Source organism: Mesocricetus auratus, unplaced genomic scaffold, assembly GCF_017639785.1.
Source record: "Mesocricetus auratus isolate SY011 unplaced genomic scaffold, BCM_Maur_2.0 Super-Scaffold_100007, whole genome shotgun sequence".
Taxonomy (NCBI): domain Eukaryota; kingdom Metazoa; phylum Chordata; class Mammalia; order Rodentia; family Cricetidae; genus Mesocricetus; species Mesocricetus auratus.
The window spans coordinates 16,585,668-16,610,378 of NW_024429191.1; the positions used below are offsets into that span (position 1 = coordinate 16,585,668).

Sequence of the window (24,711 nt, forward strand, 5' to 3'; positions counted from 1 at the left end):
TGAAACAAGAACTACTTTTTCTAGCCTATCTGCCCATTTAAATGTCCTCATAGACCTTATTATTACTTGTCACTCAGACTTGTATCCCCATGGAACAAACAAGGAGGCTGAAGTAAAAATCAAATCTTCTAGCTAAGGGTAGAAGGTGAAACCAGGTGGACAGGGCCCGTACTTCCACACCAGTGAGTTGATCTCTCATGGTATCATATGGTTTATTTGAATATCATGGCAGACTCCTGTGTGGCAAAGCATGGCGGTCCCATGCCATAAGGAGCAGCAACCAGGCCGGTAGAGTGGGTAGTAACCTGGAGCTGCCCGTGGGTAGAGAAGGTCCCTTTCACATCGGTGTCTATTGGAACCTCTTTCTCCATGGCAGCAGCCTCCTGACACTGACTTCTGAGCAATGGCAACTGCTAGGTGTTCATTACCAGCTGTATCCTTGTATCCAGGATCATTGTAGTTGGTGGATGGCTGGTTTGTTCAGAAGCAAACTAATGAAAATGACATAGAAGGAGCAGTCCATGAAGCTGGGGTGTGGAGGGAAGGGTAGGATGTTTGGAAAACAAACTTGAGATTTAGACAAACAATTCAATTCTGGGAAGTGTCTGTGCCTGAAGAATGGCATTTTCCTGAAGAACTACACACATAGAGGTATTTTCAGATATTCAGCTAGACACCGGCACTTGTTGCTACTATCATAACTCTATGTCCTGATTTATTATTAAGTGCATAACATAGTGCTCTAAATAGATGAGTAGTGTTCAATAAGTGCAAATGCAATTTGCTGGATCCTAAGGATTCTCCACCATCCATCCCTCAGATATCACCTGTAACGAAGAACCAGAGGGGTTCAGGTAATAAAATGAAGAGTGGTAGGATGCATTAGCATGGGATACTATAGGGGCAGAGGAAGTAGGGTTCAGGGTAGAAAAGGAAATAAGAATTCCTGAAAGAGTTGAAGCTTGAGCAAGTCTGAAGAAAATGCTCTCCGGTGAGAGAGCGTAGAACCAACAGTAGCAATGAGGCATCAAATTACTGTTCACATGTCACCCTTTGGAGGGGCAGAAGTGACTGACACAAAGTTGAGGAGATAAGATAGCTTTCCAGTTTAATGGTATTTATATCGTAAAATTTCTATGTCTCTAAGTATTTTCCTACGTGTATGTGCACATTCCCATGGAAGCCAGAGGAGGGTTGGAGATATCTTGTAGATGAACAGGAACTGACAAATGTGTGTGCTGATAACCAGACCTGGAAGAGCTGCTCCCAGCCACTGAGACACCTCTCCAGCTCTAAAGTTTAAATCTTAAGTGTCTTGACCAAAACATAACTGAAATGAATGTAAACTATTCCGGATATATTAATGGGTAAATGGAGTTTGATTTGAAGCATACACTACATTCACAGTTGTTGGGGAGCAATATAAGGCATGGCATTTTTGCCAGGTGCTCTGGACTGGGTGCTATGGAGTTTTATCAGAATCAATGCTAGCACTTAATCAATAATTCTCTCACAGATATAACAATAAAGCTGTAACTACCGTCATTGTAACTGCTATTGTTTATTACATGGTATCTATCTGCCACTCACTCACTTGGATCCTTTCTCTCTCTCTCTCTCTCTCTCTCTCTCTCTCTCTCTCTCTCTATATATATATATATATATATATATATATATATATATATATATATATATATATCCTCATCCTGGAATATCATCTCTCTTAATCCTCAAAACAACCTCATTAGGTTAGAATGACCATATATTCCCACAAAATGTGAGAATGGACTATTCTCATTCTATGGATGAGGAAACAGAAACAAAGAAGTAAAGTTCAACAGTCAGGAAAACATCAAGGGCAAGGCTTAAATTTGGCCTTGTCTTTCCCAAATCCACCCTGCATCTGCTCATGGTGCTTGCCCAAATAGCATGGTACTTTGGCAATGAAATTAATAATAACAGCCAGGCGTTGGTGGCGCACACCTTTAATCCCAGCACTTGGGAGGCAGAGGCAGGTGGATCTCTGTGAGTTCGAGGCCACCCTGGTCTACAGCGCGAGTTCCAGGACAGCCTCCAAAACAATACAGAGAAACCCTGTCTCGAAAAACCAAAAAATAAAAAATAAAAAAGAAAGAAAAGAAAATAATAACAACAATAATAAACAGTAATGATGTTTCATAAGGAGTAAGAGATTTATTTAAGAGAAATACTTTCAAGGTGCCTCCTCTCAACCCCAGGGTATCCTCCAGCTTTCCAATAGGGCTCATGTTTGAATAACCACACATGGCAGCTATCATCTGACAGAGTTCAAAGTTTTCCCTGTCATTTTCTTTTTTGAAATTTGTAGTGATGGTACCCTCCCCCTTCTTCTGACTGCAGATGGGTCCCTGTGACATCAGTGCTGACGTCCACTTAGCAGTAGGGTTCAGGTAGGAAGGGGTTTTTAAGTCACAATCAATAGGCTTGAAAGTGTGTGCTACTGAGGCGTATCTGAAGCTGGAGGTTGAAGAATAAGGACGGCTGGAAGCCGATTTTTTTTTAAATTCCTTTGAGCGACTGGGGTGGAACTAAGTTTTCAAGTGCAATTTTCAAGGAGCCTGACAGGATAGTTGTTGTGAAGTCATTCTCTGCACGAGCTTCTGGGAATTTTTTTCAGTGTGAATTCATTTCACACAGCACAGACAACAGAACTGTGTAATGTACACAAATACTGACAAGGGGAGAAGAATCCTAACATGGTGGAAGCTTTGGGGTTGCCTCGGGTGTCGTGACTATATGTCATAGCATCGGGTGGTTCTTGTTAGTTCTTGTTCCTCTGAACTCTTTGAGTTTGCTTTGCCATCTCTTCCATACTGCATTCTGGCTACCTATCACTACTTGGGAAATTTCAGGATCCCTGAGTCTTCCCTAAGTCAAACAGTGTGCTGGTCTCCATTTGTTAGGTCATTTGCTACGTGTGTTTACTTCGGCTACATTTGCTCCTGACTATTCCCATTGACAGAGACCATCTGTGTGGGTACAAACAGGTTCCAAAGTACAGGGCATAAAGCTGGAACTTACTTGGCCCCCTTTGTGGACTCTTTTTTTTTTTATAGCAAGACTTAGTATGGGTGGGCGGCTAACTCTAGCTTGACTCCCAGGTTATGTATGTCAAATCTCCTCATTCCCAATGGATTCTCCAGCTTCTTTGTGAATGAGTACAAAGTCCTCATCAAGTGTACAGAAAACACACACTGAACTGACTCATTACAGAGCAAAGAGGTACATGCAAAGGTAGCAATATGTCATTTAAGCTCCTATGGTCTCGCACATATATGAGTGTGTATGCACATGGTTTTCCAAGATCCCCCATGCAATTCAGACTCTGATTATCTGCATGATTGGATTCTCTGTAACATTAAGCATACAGACTAATTCAGTTGGCTAACATATCTGTTTCCAGACAAGCAAGATTTTGTATTGCTTTCTACTCATAAAAATTACGTTATAGCCAGACCTGTAGCCAGACAAAGCAATTCCATGAAGTGTATGATAGATGTTGTGGCTGCTGAAATGCCATGTAGAGAAGGATTCTAGTATGCCCTAGCTTCCAGTGGGAAGATAGTGATGTCATCAATTAGAAAACTCATAGACATGGATGAGGAGAGGTAGCAGATGTACAGAGCTTCTTTGCCATCCATGCTCCAGGCTCTCACTCTCCACCCACGGCAGTCATCCCTGAAAACTTCATCATACACCATCTGTGATGGAAGAATATTGCTCCAACTCCCATTGTGTCCATTATAGTGCCATTTTGTTGCTCACAGAGATTCAGATCCTGACTTTGAGACTTCATTCAACAAGTTCAGAAGACTACGGTTTCTTTTCATTCTCCCCAAACAATAAATAGTAACAGTGAAATTGATGCTCTGCCTGGCCATTTTAATATATTCACTAATTTATGACAGAGGGTGTGCTGGGAAGCAATTCCCCAAATTCACTTAAAACAACTGGTTCTTTTTCATTGGAAAGATTAATGGTGAACTAATATTAAAGTTTTCTATGTAGGCAATACATAATTGATTTATGTAGTGATGGGGTGTCAGGATATTTGGTGGAGTGGAGAGATATGCTTCAGACAGGAAAAAAAAAACAGTACTAGGAACAAAGAAATACAAATATAAATCCTATCAGCCACTCTGATAGTTACTTGTCATGTTGCTGTGACAAAATACACAACCAAAACCACTTAAGGAAGGGAGGCTGTATTTGTTCTCTTAATTAAAAGGGATGGGAAGTCAGGAAAGCAGGAGCTTGAGACAGTAGGTCACATTGTATCCACAGTCAGAGGCAAAGAGGAAGGTGTGCACAGATCCTGAAGCTGGCCATTCATAAAGGGTTGTTCGTCCCATCTCAATTACCTAAACTAAATAATCCCAGACAAAGAACATCTGAACTCACATTTGTCTCCAAGGTAAATCTAGAGCTCATTAGATTGGCAATGGCATCAACTGCTACACTTCTTACCAAGTCCACGTCGTATGTGATCTTACTTTGTGTTAGGAACGGAACTAAATAATTTCACATATACTTTCTCTTTTAACACTCACAAAACTTTCAATACCTAATTACATTCTAATTTCTTTCCTACTCACAGGTAAGAGAAGCTGAGACCAAATGTTGCCCCATTAGCTGTTGTAGAGCTATAGTTTGAACCCAAATCTTCTGATCTAAGCCTGGTATGGTTCATTCTACTGTTGCCTACAACATATATGAGTGGTGACCAAAGAGTGTACATTAGTGCTCTTCTGGCATGTATCACAGAGTTCACCCCCAAGGAGGTAGCTAACCCTAGGCAGAAGTAAGGCTTTTCAAAACCCAAAAATCCCCTGTGACATCATAAGTTCAAGGACTTAATAAAAATACTGTTCTTAAAAAATAGTGTTCTTTCTTAAAGTTGAGTTCAAAGACCATTTTTTTGATACAAGTAAAACAGCTGGCTGCAGTATTTAAATAAATGTCCTTAATGATGGTTTCCCATCCTTGCTGTCCATTTAGATGTTTCACTAAGCCATGTTTTTTTTCCACAGAAGGCTGAGGTTGAGTCTGGGGAAGAGTGAGACTTGAATGACCTTAGGCATCTTCCCATCAAGGGGAAGGAGAGATCCTGCCTGTGAATGAAGTCAAGGAAAGATGAGCAGGGATGTGAGATGTTGAAGAAAACTTGCTGATTTATGTTGGTAGAAACCCTGAGTTCAGGCAAGCCTGAAGCACTCGTGCCTCCAAACTTTTCAATATGCGAGTCAATTCATTCTTCATGGCAACCTCTTTTGCTCCTCTTTCAACCTAACTTTTGTTTTAACCTAACTCTTGTTGGCACTTAGAAGAAAAATTAGCCTTCTTCAAACTGATCATCAAGCTTAAGTGGGGAAAATGACGTGGCCAATGCCACAAAGCCACTTAGTGGAACTAGAAATAGATTCCAGGCATTCTGCCTCCAGAAAAAAAAATTTGCATGTTCTTTAGGCGGAGTCCCTTCCTGTTAAATAACAAGAAATGGAACATGGGGTCCTAGAGAAAGTATTTCTGGTGGGAAGCAACCAATGTGTTTGTAAGAACATTGCAGGTGTCAAGGAGTGTGGCGGAGAGGCAGCAGATGGCTGTCCACTTTCTTCCCAATCAAGCATGTGGATACAATTTCACTATGCTCAGCACTGCGAGAGACGCAAAAGCACCTAACTGGCACCACCATCTACACAATCACCATGATTTGGGGTAATTAATTTCTTTCTACATCTTAAATGTCTGTTTAAAGAACAAAGATAGTCGTATTCTCCTGCCATTGTATGACAATGTAGCCCAGGCTGGCCTTGAACTCTTGACTTTCTTGCCTCAGCCTCCTCAGTGCACAAATGATTTCAAGAACACAACCTCCACCACACCTGGCAGAAATTCTAATTCTAATTACAGAATGCAAAAGTGATATCTGATAAGTGGTACATCTCAGAGTTAAAATAGAGATATAGATTTTATTTTATATATTCTAATTTTACAATTATATTACATACTTAAATAAATTTATCTTCCTGGTTATGAATATTTACTACTAATCTCATGCTAGATCATTTCTCCTCTGGAGGAATGTTGCTACTACACAGAGATAATTCAATACTAATGTCTGAAGGTATTTGGTTATAGCAGTATTGGTGGGGGAATGGAGGCTTTTAGCATCTAGCGGGCAGAGGTCTGGGAGTCTGCTAACTACCTTTCAACTCCCAGGACAGTCCCTCGTAAGGAAGAATGGCCCACCCTCACATGCAGTGGTGCTGAGGCTGAAAAACCTGGAGTCAAATGTGTAGTCGGTTGGGATACATAATATGTTTCTAGTACATAATATGGTTCTAGTTAGTATTGCATTGGCTCCAATGTTTTTTTTCCAAGTGATAAGAATTGGTCAGATCTATGGGGTGTGACACTGGAGTATAGAACCTGCCTAACTTGCACAAGTCCCAATGTTTGATTCCCAAAACCAAAAAGGGGGTGACATGTACTGGAAGTGAAAAGTGCGATTCTATCTATTCTCCCTCATCCCCACGCTGACACCAAACAAATAAGTTTACATTGTTGGTGGGAATCAAACATGGGAGCTTAGGTATGTTTGAGAGAGGTGAGATTTGCCTGAAATGAGTGTAATTACACAGTTCCTGGTTATGTGCCCTTGCCCAAGAGATTTTCATTCTGACCTCTTAGTTTTCTCACTGGGGTAGCACTGGTCTAACTGGATTCACTATCTTCCATATTACGCTGTGGAAGTTTTGATTTTTTTTGTTTTTTACAGTATGAGATCTAATTGCCTGCTTCGCTCCCACTTCAATGAACTCACCAAAGCCCAGTTAAGCATTTTCTTGAAATGCTTCAAAAGAGGGTTCTGGCAAAACTCTCCCGCTTGTACGCAGGCTACTGTACTTAATTTATTGGAAGGGTGGCATGCCTTTGGACGGGCCGGGTTACACTGCCTCCTGCAGGAGCACCGGTACAAACTGCCTTCGCAGTTTGGGGTTGTGTGGACTTGGGTGTTGCTACTACATCTCACCAGGTTGTGTGTTTACACTTCACCCTTCCCAAGTAGCTCTGCACTTTAGGAGGTGTCAAATTCAGTGCAGGTTATGTAGATAGAGGTTAGTGTTCACTTGTGAAATATTTTCTGTAATTCCTTATACCATGTATTTCATATTCATGAGGTAAAATGTAATGAATCAGTGTAGCTTGCTCTTGGAAGGACGCAAACCTTTCCTATAGACAGGGATGTTGCTTTTATTAACATATTATGGATCTTCAGACACTTTCTTTTCAATGAATTTTTGAAGTTTTGTGTGTGTGTGTGTGTGTGTGTATGTATGTTTGTGTGTGATTGAATGTTGTGTATGGGTACCTGTTCAGGCCAGAAGAAGGTTTCAGGTCTTTTGGTACGGTAGCTACAGGATGTTGTGAGCTGGCCCATGTGTATACTGGGAAGTGAATTCAGATCTTCTACAAGAGCACCAAGTGTTCTTAACTGCTGAGCCATCTCTCTGGATCCTCAGCGAATGACTGCCCATCACTTACACAGCACTGCTCTGATTCATACTTACATTGATTAATTTTGTGTGTGTACTAGGGGCCATTTGCTGTGTCATGCATGTAGAAGTTGTATGTGGAAGTTAGAGGACCACCTTTAAGAGTTGGTTCATCATGTGAATCCTGGGGATTGGGTCCCAGGGATTGAACTCAGGTTATCAGGCTTGACAGCAAGTACTTCTCCTTACTGAGCATTCTTTCAGGCCTCTTGTTATAAATCTTGCATAGAACTCCCGCTTAACTTATAACTTAACTGCAGCAAAGTCATGTGTTAAGGAATCTGTATATTTCCTTCCTTTTCTCTCTCACTGTTCATATAACATCTTCTCTTCTTAAGTCAGTGATCTCAATATCCACTCCAAACCCCCTAAAGACTCTGAGCTTGGACAACCCTTTTTTTCCAAGACAGGGTTTCTCTGTACTATTTTGGAGCCTATCCTGGAACTCGATCTGTAGACCAGGCTGGCCTCGAACTCACAGAGATCTGCCTGCCTCTGCCTCCAGAGTGCTGGGATTAAAGGCGTGTGCCACCAACGTCCAGCCGCATGGACAACCTTTTTACCCGTACGTTTTCATCATCTCACTCGCTGGCATCTGACACATAATCTTATTACTGTTCTTGCAGTACACTAGCCTATGTATTTGTCTAATGCCTGATCTTTCATGAGACCCTGAGTAACACTGAATCGAGACAGTTGATTATTCTTTCTGTGTCCTAGTGCCCAGCCTAAAGCTGTACATAACAAATTGCACCATGATTGGTCAATTATAACTCTTTACTTTGCAAAACCTTAACAGATTTATATCAATGTTCTTGGTGTTCACTTCACTATTGGGCACTGTAGCTATTTATCTTTGGTTTTAGGCACTTAAAAAAGAAGTCGCGTCTAGTTGTTACAATAATGTAGGAATGACACTAACAGAGTTGGCTCTGATCTTAAATGTGTGTTACCTATTTAAAACCCAGTGACTTGGAATATCATGCCACCTCTTCATGTGGGTGGTGCAGTGTCCTTCTAAGCAGATTGTGAATAACATGCAGAAGGCAACAGACACACTGAATGGTGTCTCTGCCTTGCCTAAACCAATTCAACATCATCACAGTCAAAGACAGTTAGTGGGAAGAAAATTCTACAGAAAGGTTAAAAATCCCCTAGGTCCATGCCGAAGACTAATTTCTGAAAGTTCTGCCAACAAGCATCTTTCATTTCATTCTAATGCATCATTTATTTTAGTGTCATCTTCCTGAGGAGTCCAAGTGAAATGGGAATGTGACAACAATGCTGCCAATTCCCGAGATCAATTAAGATCTTCTGATACACAAGGTGTAAGCTCTCGGCTCTTAATACATATTTGTATATTTAACCTCATAAGAAACTTTTGGGGCAGGCAACACCCCATTCTGTTTTAAGGATGAGGCAGTTGAACTACATGGGGTTATGAGTTGAAAGTGAGGAAGAAATTGAACTCAGATATTCATGCTTCAGGGCTCACACCATCGTTCAGAGGAAATGATAGACTTTAATGAATCTTTATTTAAAGACTGGCATAAAGTACCAGTTGCTGGAATGATATTATAATTGGTATCGAGCCATACTGAAGTTCAAATCTCAGTTTTCTCACTGACTTCCTGGGTGACTTTGGACAAGTACCCTATTTTTTTTTTATGTGCTCAACTGTTGATAAACAAAATGTGTGTAAACATTCCTCACTAGTTATTATAAGGATTAACTGAGACATTTATGTGAACTTTCTGAAGTAAATGGTAAGTATTATTATCATGCATAAAGGGAAGGAGATAGATGTAGTACTTCCCTTTCAGGACCCTTTGAGGATTAAATCATAACATATATGAAAGTACACTGCAAATGTTAAAGTGCTCTACAAATGGTAATGGCTTTCACTCCCATTATTGGATGCATTTCTTTTCCAAGGCTTTGTCTGCAGATAGCAAACAGTTCTCATCCGTATGTCTGTGTTTTGCTATGTGCTTTAGGGACAGCAAAGATAAAACATGAGCTCTGGGCAGCAGATACATGAACTATTTCATCTTTTGTCTGCCAACATTCACACAGTCTGCCTATTCCTTGTTGGATGGTCCTTAATAAGATGGTAAAGATTAGATGTCTTGAGACTCTACCTACCAACAGTCAAAAAAAAAAACCTCTCCAAGATAGAGAAAGACTGGAGTCTCAGCTACAGTGTAGCCCATACCAGAGTGGAAGAGACTAACAGTCATTACAGGGCTTGAACATGGAGTACTGACAATGTGCTAGGAAATACTGTTAGTATATTTCTTGGCTGGCAATCTATATAATCCTCTCATCATTACTATGTGGCGGGTACCACTATTATTCCTGTTTTATAGGAGTAAACTGAGGCTTGTAGACATCCAGGGGTATGAAAAAAAATCATACAGTAAATAATGAGTGAAACTAAGGTGACAATGACTGCATGGTGTCCTTCATTGGTAGAGATATAGAGCAAGAAGAGCCATGGATTTCATGTAGGCTGAGGCAGGGTGTGTGGCTGGAAAGGCTGCCAGTGTGGAGGTGACTTAGTGGTCTGCAGTGAGTTCTCCTCCTAGCTTTAAATCCCATCATCTTTAAATATGATTCTGCATATCTAACACACATGGTCTGCTGATTAACTTTTTGTCCCCTAACCAACCTGATACATGCTTGGGTAACCTGGGAAGAAGGGACCTTGACTTAGAAAATGTCTCTATAAGATTGGCCAGTAGGGAAGTCTGGGAGAGTATTTTTTAATTAATAATTGATATATGTGGGCTAAATCTACTATGGGTGGCGTCACCCATGGGCAGGTGGTCTTGAGTTGAATTAGAGAGCAGACTGAGCAGCTATGAGGAATAAGGCAGCAAGCAGCATTCCTCCATGCCCTCTCCTTCAGCTCCTGCCTTGAGTTTCTGCCCTGACTTCCCTTTATCATGAACCATGATCAAGACATGCAAGCCAAATAAACCTTTTCCTACTCCATTTTGATTTTGGTCATGGTGTTTATCACAGTAATAGAGAGCAAATTCAAACCCATGGGAATCAATAATTAGATTGGCTTTCAATGAGACTTTGCATCCTAGCAGGCATATATCAACTGAATTCTCACCTAAGCATGGCTTAATATTTTTTTTTCAGAAACCACCGAATGAGGCTTCAAACTTTTTCATTGTGTTTCTGTGGGGGCCTTGATTCCAAAAGGCTCATTATAAACACTCTCTAGGAATACTACATATCAGTGCAGACAGCTTGGAGTCCTGAGCATTTTTTGGAAGGCAACCTTTTACAAATGGAAAGCTGTAACAGGAAAGAAGAGGAGAATGAGTGCCATACTTGGAGGCAGATGGCCATGCTCACTATGCATCAGCTGCATGGTCACTCAGCCTCTAGCCTGGGTATGAAATGACCAATTTGTATATGAGCTAGTATGCTGGCTAGTTGTGGTTGAAAATATGTGACCATAAAGGGGCTTCTTAGACTTTTCATGAATTGGTCACTGGATCCTGGTGTCTAAGCTCAGCTCAGGAGAAGGTGTGTGTGTGTGTGTGTGTGTGTGTGTGTGTGTGTGTGTGTACATGTGAGCACATACCCTAAATTGACCAGTGTCAGCAAAATTAATATGCACCCCCAGGCATTGTTGGATAAGGCGCTATTTTCATAAAAAATGCCTTCCTCGCCTTTTACAAGCCTGTTTGAAGACCTGCAGTGCATACTGGCTACAACTCAAAGCCCATCTAATGAAAGCACCTCCACTGTCAGCAATGTTAATGTCACTTTAAAGAGTGTGAAATGTTGCTAAATGTGTCAGGAAACAATTAGATAACATAAGAGGCATGTTTTCTCAGCGCACAGAGGGTTATATTATGCAGGCAAGAGATAAATGCAAAGTTTTCTGAGCTCCAGTGCATTCGGCACTCTCCCTCTCTCTCTCTCTCTCTCTGTCTCTTTAATCCAACAGAGAAATTGTTTGGCAAGAGTAAGCCCTGTTTCAAATACTTGGAGAAGGGAGAAAGGCCCGCTTTGCCTCTGAGTGCTGTCGGTTGAGCCCTGTGCTATCAGGCTCTGCGAGATACAAACAGTCTTCCACTCAAATTAAATGTGTGCCCTCCTAATTAGCATTATAAATATAGGTTTCTCTGAGCCAGAGTTGATAAAATTACAGTGCTGGCCTGGAAGGGAACCCGCAGCTCTCCTATGTGGAAACAATGGCTATAGTGTGTGCATGGTTAGAACAATGCCCTCAGAGTCTGCCCCTATCTTCAGAGGTCAGCCTGGGAAAAGAAGGTAAATGCCAAGTGGGCTGACATTATGACAGCCATTCGGGCCCAGATGCAATCTGGTCTTTGAATGGCACGATGTAAAGCTTGGCTCCTGTACTCCTGGGAGAAGGGATCTCACTGCACAGCTTCTTTGTAGAGTTTTTGTCATCCCTACCACCTGTGGGGTTCTGAATTGAGCCTCAAAGCCACAGGCAAGAGCTGGCTACAAGTACAGAGCTTTCTGGCCACCACCCCAGCACTGCTCTCTACGGTACTGAAATAAAAATCACTAACATAGGACCAGGAGCATCTTCCATTCCTAACCCTGCAAGGCATTTGCCTGCTATCTGGGAGCCTTTTTGAGTCAGGGAGTAATGAAGTTGAAAGTGAAAGAAAGAAGGAATCAAATAGAGAGAGACATGGGCAGAGACTGCGGTGGGCACAACCAATGAATGATTGCCAGGAGGCAAAGCGGGGAGAGGGATTGTTTGGACATTATGTTCAGGTAATCACAGTGGCCAAGCCAGATGCAACTTCCAAGCATGGTGGAGATTCTGGAAAGCCTCAGTGAGCGAGGAATCTGTGATCCAGGAGGCATAATGGCTTGTATGTGCAATTAGAAAACGTCATTATGGCAGAGGTAAAGAGACTGAAGAGTCAGCATCTATTGACACATGTGAAATACACATTTTCCTTCTTATGGAAACAAGGCCATCTTTTACACATGCAGAACAAAGGCTATGTTGGACGGTGCCTTACACATGTTTCACAAGTGGTTCTGCTATTAAGTCTTGAATTTGGGGCTACAGCTGACCTTCTGCTCACTCCCTCTGCAATTCTTTCATTTAGAATAGCTTTTGATCTAGTATTCTTTCCCAGAGGTAAGGGAGGTAAATCATAGAAAGAGCTACAGAAAGTCAAAGAACTCTGTGTACAAACCCCATCAAATACTAATTCCAGCAGGAAACTTCAATGCAGCTAACTGACCAAACACTTCACTTTGTGATGATAACATTGTGGTTCAGCAAAAAAGGAATGGCTTGCTCTATACCACACAGCAATCCAGCTTCTAATAACATTCCTCTCGGATATTCAAGTTTGAGGACAAGGAGAAAACCCAAATTTTATACCAAGACAAAGAAAATATGGCTTCCCAACAAATCACATAATCAAGTCAGAATTCTACAGTCTTAATGTAGAATGTATAAAACAGGTACCATTTCCTTATATGCATGTAACATTATATTTTTATTGGCCAAACAATGCTCTTTGAAATACTGGATTTTCTCAGGATGCACACTTATGTCTCATGAAAGAAGAGTTCCATAATGAAGTAGTTCATGCAATGGGAGACAGGAGGAGGAGCTGGCATATGAAGGACACCCCGAGAGCACACCATGCTAGCATGAGCACATCAGGGCTGCCTGATCCTTTTCATTCCCAGCTGATGATGTCTTTAGAGCCTGGATACGACACTGAGTTGCCCAGGGGAGGAAATTAAGATGGATGTGGACACTAGACATAAGGTTAAAGGCTGGGCAGCTCTTGATCTTGGAAAAGAGTTAGGGGAAGGTACAGAAATCCTCAGATAATTGAGTCATGACCCAGGGAAAAAGAAATGGACTTCTACAAGTCAGCTTAGCTGTCACAACTAGAAATGATGAAAGTTAAGGAAGACAGATTAAGCTCTATATATTCTGTATTTATATAGGTCTCCCCACCAAGAGATTTTCCCAGTGTGAGGGAATCCCTAGGGCCATTATCCACCTTCTTGATCATTCACTCTGCACACACTTATTGAATAACTATTGTCCCCCTGCCTCTATTCTAGTTGGCTGCCGAAAAGACCAAAGATCATTTAGAAGATGGCTCAAAAGTAAACCACTTGCTCAGGTATTTTCCCAACAGAAGTCAGAGATGTATTTTTCTTCCAGTCCTCTGATTATCTGAAAAAAAATTCATTCCCGGATGAAAATTAAGACCCATATAGATTTATTCACCCTTAGAGGACTTAACTTTATTTAAAGAAAACATGTCACTATGTTGAAACTTAGGCTCAAATTAATTATAACAATTTTAATATTTGGCCATCCTGAGTATCATGATTCCTACTTGATCGGTTTCCAGAGCTAAATGAGAGTCTATAACCATTCTCGATGTAATAACACTTTTTTGCTTTTATGGCTGCTTTCATCTGTGAATCTCAAAGCATGGTGCAAACAGTAATTAACATTCACCTGTGAGGTAAGGATTCATTCTTTGCCTCAGTTGGCAAGGGGAGGGAGAAGGTGTGCAATGCCTAGGGAGAAACTAGAATCGTGGGCTCCTAGCCCCACCAGACTTTCCTGTGATCTCAGTAGACTAGTCATGCTGTTTGCAAAGAGAAGTGTTGGCAGATGTGTACATAAATGAAAATAACTTCTACCCAGCTAAGAGTGATTGTGCCGAAGATAAAGAACACTGGGGAATTTCCCCATAAGTTAGCCAATCTAAGAGGTTTCACAAACACTTTCCCTTTTCTTCCTCCCTTTCTTCTGCCCTTTCCTTACCTTCCCCCTTCCTTCCTTCCTTTCTCTCTTTTTCCTCTGGCCTCTTTCCCCTTCCCTTTCTTTCTTTATTCTGTCTTTTCAATAAACAGTCTTTGACAGCCTAATACGCTATCCTCAATGGTGTGGATTAGGGCTGTGAGATTTAAAAAATAAGCAAACAAATTTTTGTTTACTTGGGGCTTATATTCTGGAGGAAAGCAAAAATAAAAATAAATAAATACTACTAAGATAAAATAAAGATAAGAATGCAGTTTTGGCCTGATTTCTCTGTATCTTGCCATACAGGTGCATCTTGTCTTCAGGAATGGATTGTTAGCAAACAACTCTGGTGGGCAATGGAGAGGAATAAGGAAATATCTTGTTTTGTGTGGCTCTGATACATGCAGGGTCAACAACTCATAAGGAAGTATTCCACACTTGGCCCTTGGATTTTGTTTAATAACCTCTGGCTTTTAGGAACAGTCATATCCATTTAGGCATGATGATAGCTCCTTTCTCGTTCTTTTTAAACTTGTACTTTAAATTGGTTTACAAGGTAGTTGGATTCCGTATGGTATTTTCATCCTTCATTTTGGTTAACTCACTCGCAATTCCTTCTAATCAACTCCATCCGCTACTCCCATCCGTGCTTAAACTTTTTCCCTTCAGCATTACTTCTCTCTACTTTCCTTTTACCTATGTTCTAATATCCCCACTTTCTTAAGGCATCCCCCACACGCATGGCCCTCTTCTAGTTTCCTAGGAATTATAGTATTCCAGGTTACAAATATAAATCTGGAGATTTGAAGCTAGAGTCCACATATGAGATAGAGGCAACATTTATCTTTCTGTGCTTATGCTCAGTATAATTTGTTTCCTGCCTTCCATAGTGTCAGAAGGTGTTAGAGAAGAAAGGACATCAATGCCTTACCCATCTGTGAACCTTGTGAGTTATAATAACAACTTGCCAAACAAGAGGTATGCACTGATGCAATAGTGGCGTGGTAGTTATGGTGACGACCAACTGCTCTATGATTGGATTTGAGACTGTCTGCATAGGAGAGAATATATGACTGATACTGTATGGCTGAGGAGATCATAGGCCCTAGGTAGAAAACTTAGTGCTCTGAGCTGACTTTTGTGTCAAACTGCTTCTAAATGTTTAAGTTTATACACATAGACAAAAGCCATGCTCAGTCTTAATTACAGAAGCTCCTCATTTCAAGGAACTATGGTAAACACAGTCACATACATGAACTTATGCAGCTGTGACTGCATGCTTAAGACCTATGCAAGACTGAGCCAGACAAAAATCCTAGCATAGATGGAGAAAGAGGTCATGGTATTTCATAGCTAGCTGAGGAGTTATGGGCAATTGATTGCTAATAGGAAGGGGAGAATCAGTTTTCTTCAGGGATGTAACCCTTGAGAGCTACTCATGCTCTAGTGGGGGACTCTGCCCCCCAGGGAGCCCTGCATCCATACACATATAGGCAACACCAATGGACCTAGTGAGTTTTTAAAGAGAATACATGAAATTGGGAGAGAATCAAGTAGAGGGATAAGGGAAGAGTTAGAGAAAAGGAAATGGGGATGAATTTGACCAAAGCACATTGTATACATGTATGAAATTCTTAAAGAATATAAAGGAAACAAAATGAATTGGTGATTGACAATCATAAAGACAATGAGAGCCAGAAGATAGGGGGAAACTATGTGGAATTCTATCTTCTGCTCTCCTGGGCATGACAACTCCTGATCTCATAGCAGCAGTGGTTACTTGCATGCCCATACTAGATTGTCTGTGATTACTCAGATATCAGTCAAGGAGAGGCTCATGTTGCCATTCTCCACCTTGATGAATTTTTGAATCCTGGTGGGTTTGGAAGAGAGTTTAGTCATTGTCTTCAGTTGTGTACTTATACGGACTCATTAGTCTTCAAAGGATAGTTAGAAACCCGTGGTCATACAGAAGGCCCTAGTTAAACTCAATGTGTCACAATATAAAACAAAAACACAGGAATGTGAGAAAGAGACTTCTAAGGAAGAGGGGAATTGATGGGGGTGGGCAGGATATAGGAAAGGATAGAGTGACAAGAGTCATTGGAATTCATTATGTACATGTATGAAATGAGCAAGAAAAACATAATAGAAATTACAAAAATATATAGGATAGGGTTACATTTACATGATAATTGAGTTAAAAATAAAACAAAATGCTCTATATTTATAAGTATATATAAACAACACTCGCATAAACTTATATGGTTCTAGGAGAAAACAGAGAGGTACAGAAAATGGCCAAATAGGTCATGAGTTGAGTGCTACTTAATTCTGGGCCTTCAAAGAAGACCTTCTAGTTCAGAAGCATTAATCCTGAGACCATGTGGAAGAGAGGGTAGGAGCCAGACTGTTGGTTTGAAACATGTTTTAGACAGAAAAGAGCACAGGTTCTGGGATGGTTGCATGCTTGTGTTCCAGTAAGGGCACGTAGGCCAGCAAGGCTGGGCCTAAATAAGAAACGAAGAGAGGGAGGCTTCAGGAGCCATTGTGAGATCTTTGGCTTTTACCCTGGGTGACATGGAAGCTGCTAGAGGCTTCTGAGGCAAGAGTGTCATAATTTGATGTACAGTTCAGCAGGTTCACAGTGGTTGCTTGTGTTGAGAAGAGGCCAGGAGGTGAGTACAGCGATCCAGGTGTGAGATGACTGGGGCATGGCCTGGGGTGGTGGTGGCGATGACCGAAGTGTCAAGGGTCAGAATATGGATACATTTTTAAAGGTACAGTCAATACATTTTGCTGATGGATGAATGTGGGTGTGAGAGAAGGGAGCCTGAGAGGACACATGAATAAACATGGCTGAAGAGGTTAATTCCTACTCAGTTTCTGCAACCATTTCATACTTGCTTTAGACATATCTCCGTGGGAAAGCACTCCAAATATTGGCAAATATTTGCAATTGCTGCCTAGAAATTCTTTGAAAATCATGCTCCAGGAAGGAGTTACCAACCAAAAGGACTTTTGGCTGTTATAGAACAGACTCAACGAGGCCAACTTAAGGAAATTTAAGAAATTCTAAAGCGAGAGAGTTCAACATTTGTCTTTGTCTAGGTGACAGTGTTCATGCCCCAGAGTTAGCAGCTCTCATCAAACACAAGTGAATAACTCCGAACACAAGCCATTTCCCCAGCAAACTCATATTCACATGTGGTATAGAGTAGTAAATTAATTTTGGTCCTCTTCTCTGATTTCTCCTTTAACTTGACCTGATTTTCTTGCAAGCCCCAGGCAGAGTTAATTTGTAGGGAGGGGTATGTGTAGATATTAAGGAACATGTATTTGTGAGTGTGCATGAATAGATGGGAATCTTTGCTGAAATATTAATACAGCACCTTTTTATTATTATTTATAGGAGAACTGTGTCTGCGGGGTGTTTAAAAGAAAAAGAAAATGGAAGATAGGTGATGGGAAATTATTTTTTCGCATTCATACCCTTTGGTTGACATATAAATAATACAAATGGAATGGTAAACAGCATTACTGCTACAATTATTGAATAAGTAGAACTGTAGACTCTCACAGTACTATGTTCCCAGTAGTTTTCAAGATAGGGGAAGAAGCTATTTATATAAAGATTAATACCTAGATTTTTTTTACTACTTGAATTTTGCTGCTGTTATTTTATTAAAGATCTGGAGGAAGTATTTCTAAAAGTCGAAATTCTAAAGCTTGGAGAGGAAACAGCCACAGCAAATAAACAGCTTCAATCTATACAGAACAAGTGAAAAGAAAATCATGTGCAGAATGAAAAGCTAGTTTTTTTTTGAGTGACCTGCCATTCTAGAAAGACACACAGTATTAATGGTGTAGGAAGTGTTTAAACCTTTCCAGAGAAACATGCCAAGTCCTGTAGGGAAATGCAAACATTTGCCTTAAAAGTGAAACAGAGGAGACATCCCCACAAAACCACATCACAACCGCCTCCTTGAAAGGATGTAATGAGTGAAAATCTCCTCTTCTCAAGGCGAGTCTCCAATAAAATGGATGCCTCACCCCAGAAGCTCCCAAAGGGTTATGGAACCTTATTTATTTAAATTGGTTGACTGTCCCCTGAGAGTTCTGCCAATGGGGTGATGAGAAACTCATTAGTGCTATTTTATTTTTAAATTCCACACAGCAGTCTCAGAACACAATCTCTTCCTTTATTTTCTTTCTGTTTGCATTGTGCATGTGGTGTGTGTGCCCATGTGTGTGTGGCTGTGTGTGTCCATGTGGCTCACTTAAGGAGAGGCCAGAGATGGTGACTGAGTGTCTTCTCTACCTTGCAATGCAGGTCTCTCTCATCAAACTGGGAGCTCTCCAGTTGGTTAGGCTGCCTGGCCAGTGAACTGCAACAGTGCTGGGGTTACAGGTTTTGCTGCAACAGTACCTAGCTATGTGTGTGTGGGGGGGGGGAGGCAGTGGGTGCTGATGGTCATAACTTAGGTCCTCAGACTTGAACAACAAGCATTTACTCACTGAGCCATCTCCCCATGCCAATGACTTTCTTAAGGTCTTAAAATTGTAACCCACACTTGGCTGTCTTTTGCCTCTAAGTGAGTACAGGAAACCACAGACCCAGTTATTCAGGCAGAAGCTTCCCTCTTTTAGTTTTCCTGAACTACTTTGTGGGTAAAGAATCTAGTTTACAATGGTGCAAAATTTGACCTTCAATGGCCTGCTTGTGTTCTATCAGATCTAGTTCTGCATTTCCTCAAATTATATGAAGGATGCACACAACTTCAAACTCCTCACTAAAAAGACATATAAAAGAACCAATCATGCAGATTTGCTTATACAGTAGAGACAAGAAAACAAAAACAAAACCGGGGGAAAAAAGGCATCAATGACTATTAAGCCTAGATCTAAAGAGATCAATGCCCAGGCTAACAATTGGGTGCTGTCAAACGTTAAAACCACTAAATTCTCATCTTGTTAAATCATTTGATGGCCTTTTCTTCTTTAGTTAAATAGGGATAAATAATAAAAAACAATTTACAACTAAAAGATGCTAGCGTTTTGCAGCTGCTGAATGTCTTTTGGGGAGATTAGATTCTATAATGAGGAGATATAACCATCATTTTATAAAAGCTGCTGGCGTCTTGGGAAAAAAACACCACAGAATACGATTAGAAAAAAGCCCTTCTTTTGTGAACCTATTACAGTCATGCGCCAATTGCTTGGCATATGCTTAATGATATCTTCATAGCTGAAGAACCATCATTTGTTACTGTAAATCTTGACATAACAGATTAAGTTCAATTGTGCTTTTATTAGTTCCACTTTTGACTTAAGTAGTTTAAACTCCCCAAACCCTACAAAAGTTGAAAACAAGCCAACGACCTATAATTTTAACAAAGATATGTATATATTTTCCAATAGCTTAATTGGAAGCCTTTCTCAATTAATTTAAATATCATTTCAAGCATCCCCTGCTGATGGTTCTCTATTAGGTTTATCAACGCTGTGTTAATAGGGGGATGAAAATTATGGAGTGGGGGAAATTCCATGTGTAGCATAGATATGGGCAATAAACAGCTAATAGTAGCATTCTCCATAAGCTTTCAAAAATCATAATGTCAATTAAAACAGCATCAGTTGATATAACTCCAACATCTCTGAAGGAGACAATGATTCTTTGACTTCTTACATGGGAGAAACATAAAAAGGAGGCAAAGCCAGCCTTTTCTACTTCCTTTTCTGATTCTCAGTTCCTTCCCAAACCTTGACCTGTGTAGTCCTTAGCTGTCCCGGGTGGAAATACAGCCAGATGTTTACCATAGCATGCTTTTGTTGACACTGTTTCCCATAAAGACAGAAAAGTCTTTCATCATAGCTGAAGCCTTGGAGCATTTGTTTTTCATGGTCCAATGCTTACCTAACTAGCTCCAATATCAGAATTTCCCAAGGTTCAAACTGGAAGCCTTTAAAACATGCATCTTGTGCTTGTCCCACAAACATGATGATGAACTGAGTTTTATCCCTTGGACCAATACAGTACCAGGAGAAATCTGGCTCCCAAAAGTCATCCTCTCGCCTCCACATTAGCACCATGGTACTTGTAAGTACACAAAGGCACATAATATAAATAAATAAATAAATAAATAAATAAATAAATAAATATGCATAGACCATCTAGATGGGAAATAGCAGGTTGTCTTATCAATATTTCTATGGTAATCTTGTTTAAAATCTTAGATGATTAGGGATACATTTTTATGTAGTTATCATCTATGAATATAATTATTTCTCAATATTTACACATGCAACTTAATTCTTTTATCTATGTACATAAAATTCACTTCTTATGCATCTTGTAACTATATGATGACTATGCACATATATTAATTTTAGCTCCTCATCAAAGATAAAATTTTTAATAACAGGATTCCAAATTCACGAGTCAGATGACAATCTAAGCTAAAACTGGCCGTGGCTTATGGAGTCTGTTCCCTGATTCTCACTCGTAGGATATTGTTCTTGAAGGGTATCCCTGACACCCTCACTCAGCGGATGCAGCACTGATCAACAGCTGCCCCAGTCAAGCTTCTACTTACTCCGGTTAACAGTTTTGAAGCTGGAAAATCTCCATGAAAGCAGTCACATTCCCTTGTAAGCATGTTTCAAGGCTAGAGTATTTGCTGCTAAATTACATGGAGACTCTATCTCCTGGCCCTGGGACAAAACTTTATGCTTCATGCACCCTAAGAGTGACAGGACTATGAAGGAAAGACTTCACCTTCTTGAATGAACATGAGAAAAACCCAAAGGATTAAATATTTTGTGTTTTCAGTGGTAACTAAATTTTAACTGCATCACATAAGCCCTGCAACTTCACTTGACTGAGCTGCTATAAAACCTTTGCAAGCTAATTGCATGCACCTGGTGGTGGTGGTGATGGAGACTCATGGACGGATGGACCAGTGACGATGACAGAAATTCAGTGAAGTCCTTTTGTGGAAACCTTTTCTCACAGCCCACGGGGTTGGGAAGAGGGTCTGACTTAAAGCAACATGTCACCTTACACATAAGCCTTACTGCCTAGAACTTCCAGAGTGAATCCCTAGGAAACTATCTGCCAGCATTTCTCGGTTTGTATTTATTACTCTGTGTATTGTTAGAAGTTGACTTGGTTTTTTTCTGTATGGAATGTGGGAAGCAGAAAGAAATCATGTCTGAGTTTAAATTTTGGCACCAGAGACAGGATTCATCTTTTCACTCTGCCCATGCCCTAGTACAGGTCTCAAATGGAGGTTGTTACCTAAGCTCTAAGGGGGTCACCTCAGTGAATTCTTCCTTCCCCTTTAGGCTCCCAGAGTCTGTTAGAGTGAAGCCTATAGTGTGCACTGCAGAGTGCTTCCTTTCTCCGCCTGACTCAGAACAATGGCCCCAGGTTTACAGCCTGATGGTCAGTTGGAAATTCAGGTTACAAATTCAGGTTACAGCTGGGAACCTGTAATGGAGAATCGAGTTGAGGGAAAGTCTGGGCAGCTGTGCTGAGGGGAAGCCTTGTAGCATTGAGGTCTGAGGCTGCCTCTAAGTAGGTAGTTTCAGAATTGAATTGATTTCGTGGCTACCAGCTTGAGTCTGCTGCAGAAATATGTTAGCTACATGGGAGAGAAAAAGAGGCATGGCCTTCTGCCAACTGTATGAGGTCCCTCAAGTGGTAACAGGGAATTTGCATCTGTAATTAAGTTAAAGATTTTGATTTACGGCAGTGAGAAGTGAGCAAGGTCCTCAGAATTCAAGATGTGAGCCTAGAAGCCAAGCAGGTTGAAATGGTTTGAGGAATGAGGCGGGGCAAGGCAGGAATGCAGCCTGTAGCAGGTTGAAGACCTCAGAGAGGGATTCAGTCCTGACAAAAGCTTGTCTTTAGTCCTTCAATAACTTCTTGGCCTCCACAACCATATGATGACACATTTGTCACTAAATGAATAAAGGGCACTAATTTTGTGACAACGGCTTTCAAGTTCAGTGCTCTGTGGAAGCACTTCTCCAGCATCAGGCAGGTGGGTGGGAATGGAGGGAAAGTAGAAGGATATTTAGCCTCCTCCAAAGTCCGTCACCGGAGAAGCCCAACTTCCTGAAAGCCCTTATGTCAGTAATATAAGAAATAGCTTACAATTAGCATAGCAAGGTCTTAGCAACCATCCAAAGGAAAAGCTGAAAGCAGTGCTGTTGGCCAGTGAGTGTGCAGGGAAGCCTTGAGGACAAGCCACTCTTGCCACAGGAGCAGTAGACAAGTCCATTGCTTGTTGCTTGATTCTAACTCTTGGGAGCAGAGTCCACCCAGTGGAAGGCCTGAAGTCTCATTTGATGCTTATTTAAACAAAAATAGTGTTTTCTGCTATGTATATTTTAATGTCTTTGAATGTATATGTATTTGTATAATATATGCACAAAACACATACACATATATAATATATAATATAATATACTTATATAAAGTCACTGATCCTCTGACTTACCCTGGCTCATATTTTCTCAGTGATCAGATTTGGCTGGGGATGTGGCTTAGTGGTTGTACTGCCAAGCATGCACATATCTGTGTTCAATTTCTCTCATTCTCTCTCTCTCTCTCTCTCTCTCTCTCTCTCTCTCTCTCTCTCTCTCTCTGTCACACACACACACAAACACACATACAAATCACCGATCATTATGGGCACTTGATCACTCAATATGAGGGCAGGGGTTTGGGAGATTCTACCATTCACTTAATATTTAATGGGAATATTTAATTTAATTTAATATTTAATTTATAGGGAAACTCTATTGGTACATTCAGTTATCTTTACCTATGTAGCCATTCACTGCAGCTACAGAAGAGTCCCGTTCAAGTTCCCAGTGATTCAGAGTGGCCTCCTCAACGGGGCATGCCCAGTTTACATAATAAGCAAACAAGCACAGTAGTAGTCATCCTGACATATCCTTAGAGAATATAAAGTTAGATGAATAAGTGTCTTTCAGAAACAAGAATAAAGATCCCAGATATTCCAATAACCAAACTGAGATCCAAAGAGTAAGTGCAATGCTCTCTACTTGGAGTAAAAGAAAAACAAAGAAATTGTTAAATACTGGATAGAAAAACCTAACTTTGTAGAAATATTCACAAGACTTTGGAGACTAGGCGCTGAATGAAATGTAAGTGTGTCTGAGCCAAAGTCAAGGTTTTGATCATGAAAAACTAGGCTTTCTCAATTACTATTCTATAATGTCTATTACATTCTCATTGAAGCAATACAATTTCATCCTGATTGAAGGTGTTCACAGAGGGGTGAAAAGAATGATGGGCAGGGTGTGACATTTGAGTTGGTAGTGGTCTTAAAGGAACTGTGATTCTCAGAAGAGTCAAGGGCCTAGGTGGGCAGGGTCCTATGTGCACATAGATTCAATTCAGTGTGCTCAGACAGTCCTGTGTGTATAGGAGGTGGAGGAAGGAGGAAGAGAGGGAAAGGGAGGGAGGGACAGAGTGTGCTTGCATTTAGTCTGTTTATTTCCTGAGGATACCATAGGGGCATAGGATTTAACTGCTATGCAAATAAAACTGGCTTTCTTGTACAGGAGTGGGCTCACTATGCAGAGAGACATTCAAATGGGTGTTATAATGCAGATGCTAAAGAAGAAGAGATCATGTGCAGCTAAGAATGGTGTTGGAGAACATCAGTGTCTCCATCTCAAAGTGAGATTCTCTGATGCCCTTCCCTTACTGTCCTTCAGAGAATGTGTGGTTTCAAATGTGATCTTATGGTTTTAATCTGCATGATCTTGTTCTACAGAAGATGCAGAGAAACCAAATTCATTCACATGAAGCAAAAGGATGCGACTCAAGGAGGATGCAAAGCGGCTTTCTGCACAATAGATGAATGGTCCCTGCTGGCCCTGAGCTTTAGCTCAGGAGAGATCAGGGTGGTATGGCTATAGGTGAGGGTGGCTGAACCGCAGTTTGGGAAACATGGCTCTTATGACTGCCATGGGATACTAATTTGTTAGTCACAGAGCCCAAATATTCAAGTATTTCAAATTTTGATGTCATTTGGAGCTTTCTTCCTGTATCTTCATTCCTTCTCCATGTTTTAAAAGATGTTCTTGGCACATACGAACAGCAGTTGACTGTTCTGAAAAAGTCACCCCAGAACTCTTAGCTTACCTGGCACGAATATTTCTGGCAAATCCAAGAGTTGTTGACATTCTAGCACTTCTACCCTCTCTTTTCTGACTCAGGATAATTTCTAAGACAGGTAATTTGCCAGTCACTGTAGTTACAGGCAGATGGAG

General features: G+C 40.8%; 1 protein-coding gene across 8 annotated transcripts in view; it reads right to left on the reverse strand.

Moving 5' to 3' along the window:
* Tenm2 (teneurin transmembrane protein 2) overlaps positions 1 to 24,711 on the reverse strand; it is a 1,211,860-nt gene that overhangs the window by 370,263 nt on the left and 816,886 nt on the right. The gene's annotated exons all lie outside the window — the stretch shown is intronic.